This window comes from Myotis brandtii, unplaced genomic scaffold (genome assembly GCF_000412655.1).
Source record: "Myotis brandtii unplaced genomic scaffold, ASM41265v1 scaffold274, whole genome shotgun sequence".
Lineage (NCBI taxonomy): Eukaryota > Metazoa > Chordata > Mammalia > Chiroptera > Vespertilionidae > Myotis > Myotis brandtii.
This window is the reverse complement of record NW_005360425.1, coordinates 3,360,935-3,368,086: the sequence shown is the minus strand read 5'-3', so window position 1 is coordinate 3,368,086 and position 7,152 is coordinate 3,360,935. Positions and strand designations below refer to the sequence as shown.

Genomic DNA, 7,152 nt, shown 5'->3' with positions numbered 1-7,152 from the left:
ACACACACACACATTGGCTGTTGCCTTCTGCACACACCTCGACCAGGAGCAGGGAGCAAACTCACAACCCAGGTACGTGCCCTTGACCAGAAATCGAACCTGCGACCCTTCTAACCACTGAGCAACACCAGCAAGGGCAAGTTTCTCCTTTTTTCATTCCAATCCCATTTGGATTTGTTTCCATTTTGATGGCAGCAGTGGGATCTGAAGCAGCACCCAGGCTCTCCTCCCAATGCCTTCTCAGAATCAATGCCTCCGCGCCAGCAGGGTTCAATTTGGACTCGTCCATATGGCTCTTGGGACCTCATCCATAAACTTTTGTGGGGACAGTTAGGCTAAGGGGCACTTGAAGGGATAACAGGTCATCTTCATTAGGTGTTAATGGACAGTCCATGTTCTAAGCTCCCATTCAATAACCAGCCACCTTCTGGTACCCCAGCCAACCTTATGTATAGGACCTATAGCGCAGAAAGTTGTATCTGGCTGCGTCTTTGGCCAAATATCACTCGGACCCAGAATGATCTTAAAGTTTGCTGGCCCGGAGGGGGCTCTTTTGAAATTTCAAAACTTGCTTATTTGCAAGCACAATTGGCACAAAGAAAATACCAAATCCCCCAAAGACAATGGGAGGCTTTCTTTAACTGGTACGTTGAGAATGAAACCCATTATCACCTCTCTTAAAGAGAATAATTCCAAATGGAATAAACACCTTGATAAATTAGAAAAAGGAATTTGCACCTGTGAACTTGAAGTTAAAGAGGAACCATTGGGAAACTCTAAGTTTTGCCCATGTTATTCTGAAGCTAGACCTACTAACAACTCGCCAGAAAAAAAAAACACCCTCTTCACCTCTCCCACCACGTCCACCACCCCAATTTTTTCTCCCTTTTCTGCTCTTTCTGAACTTCCTGTTTTCTCCTCTCCTGATATCTACTTCTCTTAATGCACCAGACCTTCCTCCCCCTTAATAGTTCCTTTTAAGGTTGAATTGGTGATGGAGACCATCAAAATTCTTATGCCGCTTGGACTAAGTCCGAATGTATGGACTTCCCTGGCCCTAAGATTAATTCCCTTGAATTTGAATGGCATTTCAATCTCATTATCAATACCTATCAGCCTGGGTTTTCTGATATTTATCACATTATTCACATGTTTGTAGGGAATATTTAGCCTGGAAATTTTTGTTGGCCGTTGATTGGAATGAACCTCAGGAGGACTTCAATGCCCAGGGCTTTGAGAAGGCACACAGGCCACTAAATTATTCCCCAAATCTTTCCTTGCCAAGTCATTTGGAAAGCCATACACCGTTGTCTACAGAAAAAGAACAAACCTGTTCTTGACTATTTTGATAGATCTGAACGGACTTTCCAACAAAATTCAGGGATTAAAAAATTGAGTAATGAAACACTCAGTCTGTTCAATTCCATATTTGTGGCTAGCTTTTCTGAAGCCTTTAGTACCTTAGTAAAACATGACCTTAACTGGGCCACAAGATAACCCCATAATATAGCCTCTTTGGCTAACCAGCAATGTAAGACTTTAGAGAAAGATAGAAACCTAGGGCTACATAGCCCTAGATTATCAGGAAACGACTGCTAAGCTCTGGCACTCCAACTACAACAATTAAAAAGAAATGCCCTGCCTGGCCGGTGTGGCTCAGTGGTTGAGCGTTGACCTATGAACCAGGAGGTCCTGGTTTGATTATCTGTCAGGGCACATGCCTGGGTTGCAGGCTCTAATGCCCAGTGTGAGGTGTGCAGAAGGCAGCCGATCAATGATTCTCTCATCATTGATGTTTCTATCTCTCCCTTCCTCTCTAAAATCAATAAAAATATATTTTTCTTAAAGCTGAGAAATAAATACTTAAAAAAGAGAGAGAGATGCCCCACTCTTCCCAAAAGCAGCCAGAGGTGACCTCTGAAAATGGTTCTTTTTTTTTTTTTTTAATATATTTTATTGATTTTTTACAGAGAGGAAGGGAGAGAGATAGAGAGTTAGAAACATCGATGAGAGAGAAACATCGATCAGCTGCTTCCTGCACATCTCCCACTGGGGATGTGCCCGCAACCCAGGTACATGCCCCCGACCGGAATCGAACCCGGGACCTCTCAGTCCGCAGGCCGACGCTCTATCCACTGAGCCAAACCGGTTTCGGCTGAAAATGGTTCTTTATTCACTTGACCCAGAAACACCCACAAAATCATGCAAATCAAGAGGTTCAAATCTTCGTGTTCACTTTAAGAACACTCGTGAAACTGCCCAGGCCGTCAAGGGTATGCATGTCCAAAAAGTCATCAAGTATCTGAAGGATGTCACTTTCCAGAAGCAATGTGTGTCATTCCGTCGTTACAATGTGGAGTTGGTAGGTGTGCCCAGGGGAAACAGTGGGGCTGGACACAGGGTCGGTGGCCCAAAAAGAGTGCTGAATTTTTGCTGCACGTGCTTAAAAACGCAGAGAGTAATGCTGAACTGAAGGGTTTAGATGTAGACTGTCTGGTCATTGAGCACACCCAGATGAACAAAGCTCCCAGGATGTGGTATGGAACTTCCAGAGCTCATGGGTGGATTAACCCATACATGAGCTCTCCTTACGACACACAGGATCCTTACGGAACACGTGCAGATTGTTCCTAAACCAGAAGAGGGAAATATATCCCAGAAAAATATATCCCAGCGGAAACTGAAGAAACAAAACTTATGACCTGGGAATAAATTCAGCATAAAATAAATACTAATAAAATTTTAAAAAGAGAAAGACATACCCCAGAATTGCCAGTCTCTCAAAATCAAAATCAGAAACTTGGTTGTTGTTTTCTTTCTGTAAATACCTGGACGTTTTAAAAGGGACTGTCTCAAATGCAAACAATGACTATAACTAAACCCTGATCATGTTTACCAACCCTCATTCTTTAAGCAGGTCTAGAGATGCTACAGGGATAGTAAGGGGACATTTCCACTACTTAAAACAAACCAATTGGGGGAAATAGATACAAAAATTGGGGAAGAACTGGCTAGAGCTCTAATTGACACTGGAGCTACCCTATCTGTCCTCAACCCCCAACATGTTTTCAGAACTCCCCAGTGTTCTGAATTTATCTAGATGGTCAGGGCAGCCAGCCAAACTATGACAGTCCCTAAATCCTTACTCATCCCTTTTCAATTGAGACCTCTTACCGGTAACAATTACCATTTATTACTCACTCTATCAGCTCCCATACACCTCCTGGGAAGGGACTTTTTAGAAACCTACCAAGCCCATATTTCCTTTTCTGCACACACCTCGACCAGGTACATGCCCTTGACCAGAAATCCCAATCCTGGGAGCTCAGTGATTAAGGCCAAACCTTTTCTCACCAGGGATCCTATCTCTAGAGTGGCTCTCTCCCAAATCCCCATTTATTCAACTAGCCTCATCAACTACATTCGTACTGTTCTCCAAGTGCTGCCCAAAAGCCTTTGGGCACAGTCCAACCCTGATGTGGGCCCTGTGCATTCAGAACCCCCAAGTAAAACACAGGTAGATCCCCAAAACTCTTCCTTAATCTATATATATAAAAGCCTAAGTGACCCAATGACCAAACAACAGATCAACCGGTCGCTATGACAAGCACTGACAACCAGGGGGGTAGATGCTCAACACAGAAGCTGCCCCCTGGTGGTCAGTGCACTCCTACAGCCGGAGAGCCACTCAGCTGACCAGGATGAGAGGGGCTGGGGTGAGTGGGGCCAGGATGAGCAGGAGCAGCTCCTCCCCGACCGCTGGCCACTTCGCACACTACTACATCCCTCAGGGGATGTTGGATGCCAGTTTCAGCCTGATCCCCACAGGCCACACTGAGGGACCCCATTGGTGCACGAATCTGTGCACCGGGCCTCTAGTATTAAATAATACCCCCTAAATCCTGAGGCCTTAGCTAGGATTTATATATATATATGTATATATACACACATATATATATATATATTTTCGAGGCCCAATGCATGAAATTCGTGCAAGAGTAGGCCTTCCTTCCCCCAGCTGCCGACACCTGCTTCCCTCTGGCACCCAGGACCCGGGCTTCCCTCGCAGCCCTGGCTTTGTCCGGAAGGTAGGCTTTTATTATATAGGTTACTAGAGGCCTAGTGCGCGAATTCGTGCACCAGGGGGGTCCCTCGGCCTGGCCTGTGGGGATCGGGCTGAAACTGGCTCTTCAACATCGCCCAACTGGTTCCAGATTGTGAGAGGGCAGTTCTCAGGTGATGCACCCCGGAATCGGGCTCCTTCCTATCTGGTTCCGGGTGCATCACCTAAGAACCGTAACTGCCAAGTCACTGCAGCTTGGCAGCTCCTGCGTTGAGCGTCTTCCCCCTGGTGGTCATTGCATGCCATAGCTACTGGCCGGTCAGCCAGTCACTTAGGCTTTTATATATATAGATACCTAATCATCCCTAGGGCCAGTCCTTGTAATACCCCCATCTTATCCATCTGCAAACCCAATGGAAAAGGATGGAAATTTGTTCAAGACCTCAGCCATAAATAGCATAGTCATTCCCCGACAGTCCATGATTTCCAATACCCACACCCTGTTCTCTAATGTTCCCTCTGAAAGCTGATATTTTTTGGCTATGACCTCTGCAGAAAGGCCAACGATTTACTTGGACTGTTCTTTCCCAAAGATTCAGAGAAAGCCTGGCTTATTTCCCCCAAATCCTTAAGGCCAGTATACCCACCATTTCCTTCCTATGTGGGTCCTCTTTGCTCCAATACATTGATGATTTACTCTTATGTTCTTCTACAGAGGCTGGCCTCACTAACAGCCTCCATTTACTGCGTAATCTAGCTTCCAAAGGACATAGGATTTCTAAAGAGAAACTGCAATTTTGTCAAATTTCTGTTACATTCTCAGGACACCTCCTAACTCCAGAAGGATTAAATCTTGACCCATCAAGCCTACAAGGCATTTTAAACTCCTCCCTTCCTCAAAAGACAGCTTTAGGGATTCTCAGAACTTGCAGGTTATTGTCAGACTGACTTCTTAATTTTTTCTTACTGTCCCAACCACTTATGACCTACTCAAGAATTCCCTTCTGACCCCCTACAATGGACCTCTGATGTCCATCAATCTTTTTTTAAAAATATGTTTTTATTTATTTCAGAAAGAGGAAGGGAGAGGGAGAGAGAGAAACATCAATGATGAGAGAGAATCATTGATTGGCTGCACATCCTCTACTGGAGATCAAGTCCAAAACCCAGGCATGTGCCCTGACCAGGAATTGAACCGTGACCTCCTGGTTCATGGGGCAACACTCAACCCTGAGCCACACCACTGGGCGTAACAATCTTTTGAAAGAATAAAAACAAAGCTTACCTTAGCTCAGACCTTAGAAGCAGTGATGGCGAACCTTTTGAGCTCGGTGTGTCAGCATTTTGAAAAACCCTAACTTAACTCTGGTGCCGTGTCACATATAGAAATTTTTTGATATTTGCAACCATAGTAAAACAAAGATTTATATTTTTGATATTTATTTTATATATTTAAATGCCATTTAACAGAAAAATCAACCAAAAAATGAGTTCGCATGTCACCTCTGACACGTGTGTCATAGGTTCGCCATCACTGCCTTAGAGCATCCAAATTATAACCTCCCTTTTCACCTCTTCACTCATGACCCCGAAGAGAATGCTCCAGAGTTTAGGGGTTCTTACTCAATATCATGGGGGGAGGGGGGTAAAATAGGCCTATAGGATATTCTAGTCAGCAATTAGATCCAGTTGTTCAAGGACTTACCCCTTGCCTTAAGGCAGTTGTCACTGTTTTCACCCTTATAAGGCTACTGAAAAGATGGTGATCTCTTCTTACTGTGTATGCTCCACACTCTGTTAAAACTCTCCTTAATTCTTTTCATACTCAGAATCCTTCTGCTAGTCATCTAGACAAATATAAAGTCCTCCTCTGTCTTCACCCCACCTTACTATCACTCTAAGCAACTTACTTTCTCCTGTACCCTACTTTCTTTTCCAGACAATAACATCCCCCGTGACTGTATTACATTGATTGACCAACTCCTTGCCCCACAACTGGATATATACGAAACCTCACTTCCCAGTGTAGACTATGAATGGTTCATCAACGGATCTGATTTAAGGGGACCCAAAGGCAATTACAGAGCTACATATGCCATTGTCTCCCTCAATACAATCCTAGAATCTAGCCCTCTACTTGAGGCAAATCTGCCCAACGGGAAGAACTACATGCCCTTACTAAGGCACGTTCATTAGCCAAAGATAAAACTGTCAATATCTACACTGACAGAAAATACGCTCTTGGAGTAACCCATGACTTTGCCATGCTGGTAGGTTTCCCTACCACATCTGGACAGAAAATTAAAAACAAACTATGTCCTGGCACTCCCAGATGCCCTACTGACTTTCAAAGCCTTTTTTTGTTATTAACATTCAGGGACATTCTTCTACCCTGAAGTGCAAGGAATTGAAATTGGCTATTTCACAGGAGATAACAACAACCCTGCCTATAGAAACCTCATCTACTCCTACCCTCCCTCCATTTCCTCACCTATACCAAAGACTAGCTAAAACTCATGCCTTTTCTCTGGAGGATGGAGAGAGGAAATGGATTAAGCAAGGCTATTCCTTTGATTCTTCTTGATGCGTATAGATAGGCCCTACTAACCGCCCTGTCCTCCCCAACAATCTCCAAAAGGAGATTTTAAACTTCATCCATGATTTACGTCCTTGAAACACTGAGAACATGATCCAATGAAGAAAACAATATTAATGGGACCCTTCACCCACTATTGCCCACCAGACATATAAGATGGGCAAAATTTGTCCAAAATATAACCCTGGGAAACTGTCGCATGCCTCTCTGGGCCACTTTCCGTTACTAATGGGTCCTTTAGAGGATGGCAAAAACATGTTATCCAACTTCCCCTTCTCATATGGTTATACATATGTGCTAGTCATGATCTGTGTGTGTTCACATTGGGCTGAGGCTTTCCCTGGCCATGGCCCTGGCAGTAGCTAAGGCCTATTAGGAAAAATTGTTCTGTCCAATCAGCATGGCTCAGTGATTGAGCATTGACCTATGAACTAGGAGGTCAGGGTCATGGTTCGGTTGCAGGCTCCATCCTGGGAGGAGGAGGGGGGGTTGC

General features: G+C 44.4%; 1 pseudogene; it reads left to right on the top strand.

Annotated features, from left to right (window-relative positions):
• Window positions 1-2,161: 2,161 nt before the first annotated feature.
• Window positions 2,162-2,701, top strand: LOC106726489 (annotated as a pseudogene).
• Window positions 2,702-7,152: the final 4,451 nt, after the last annotated feature.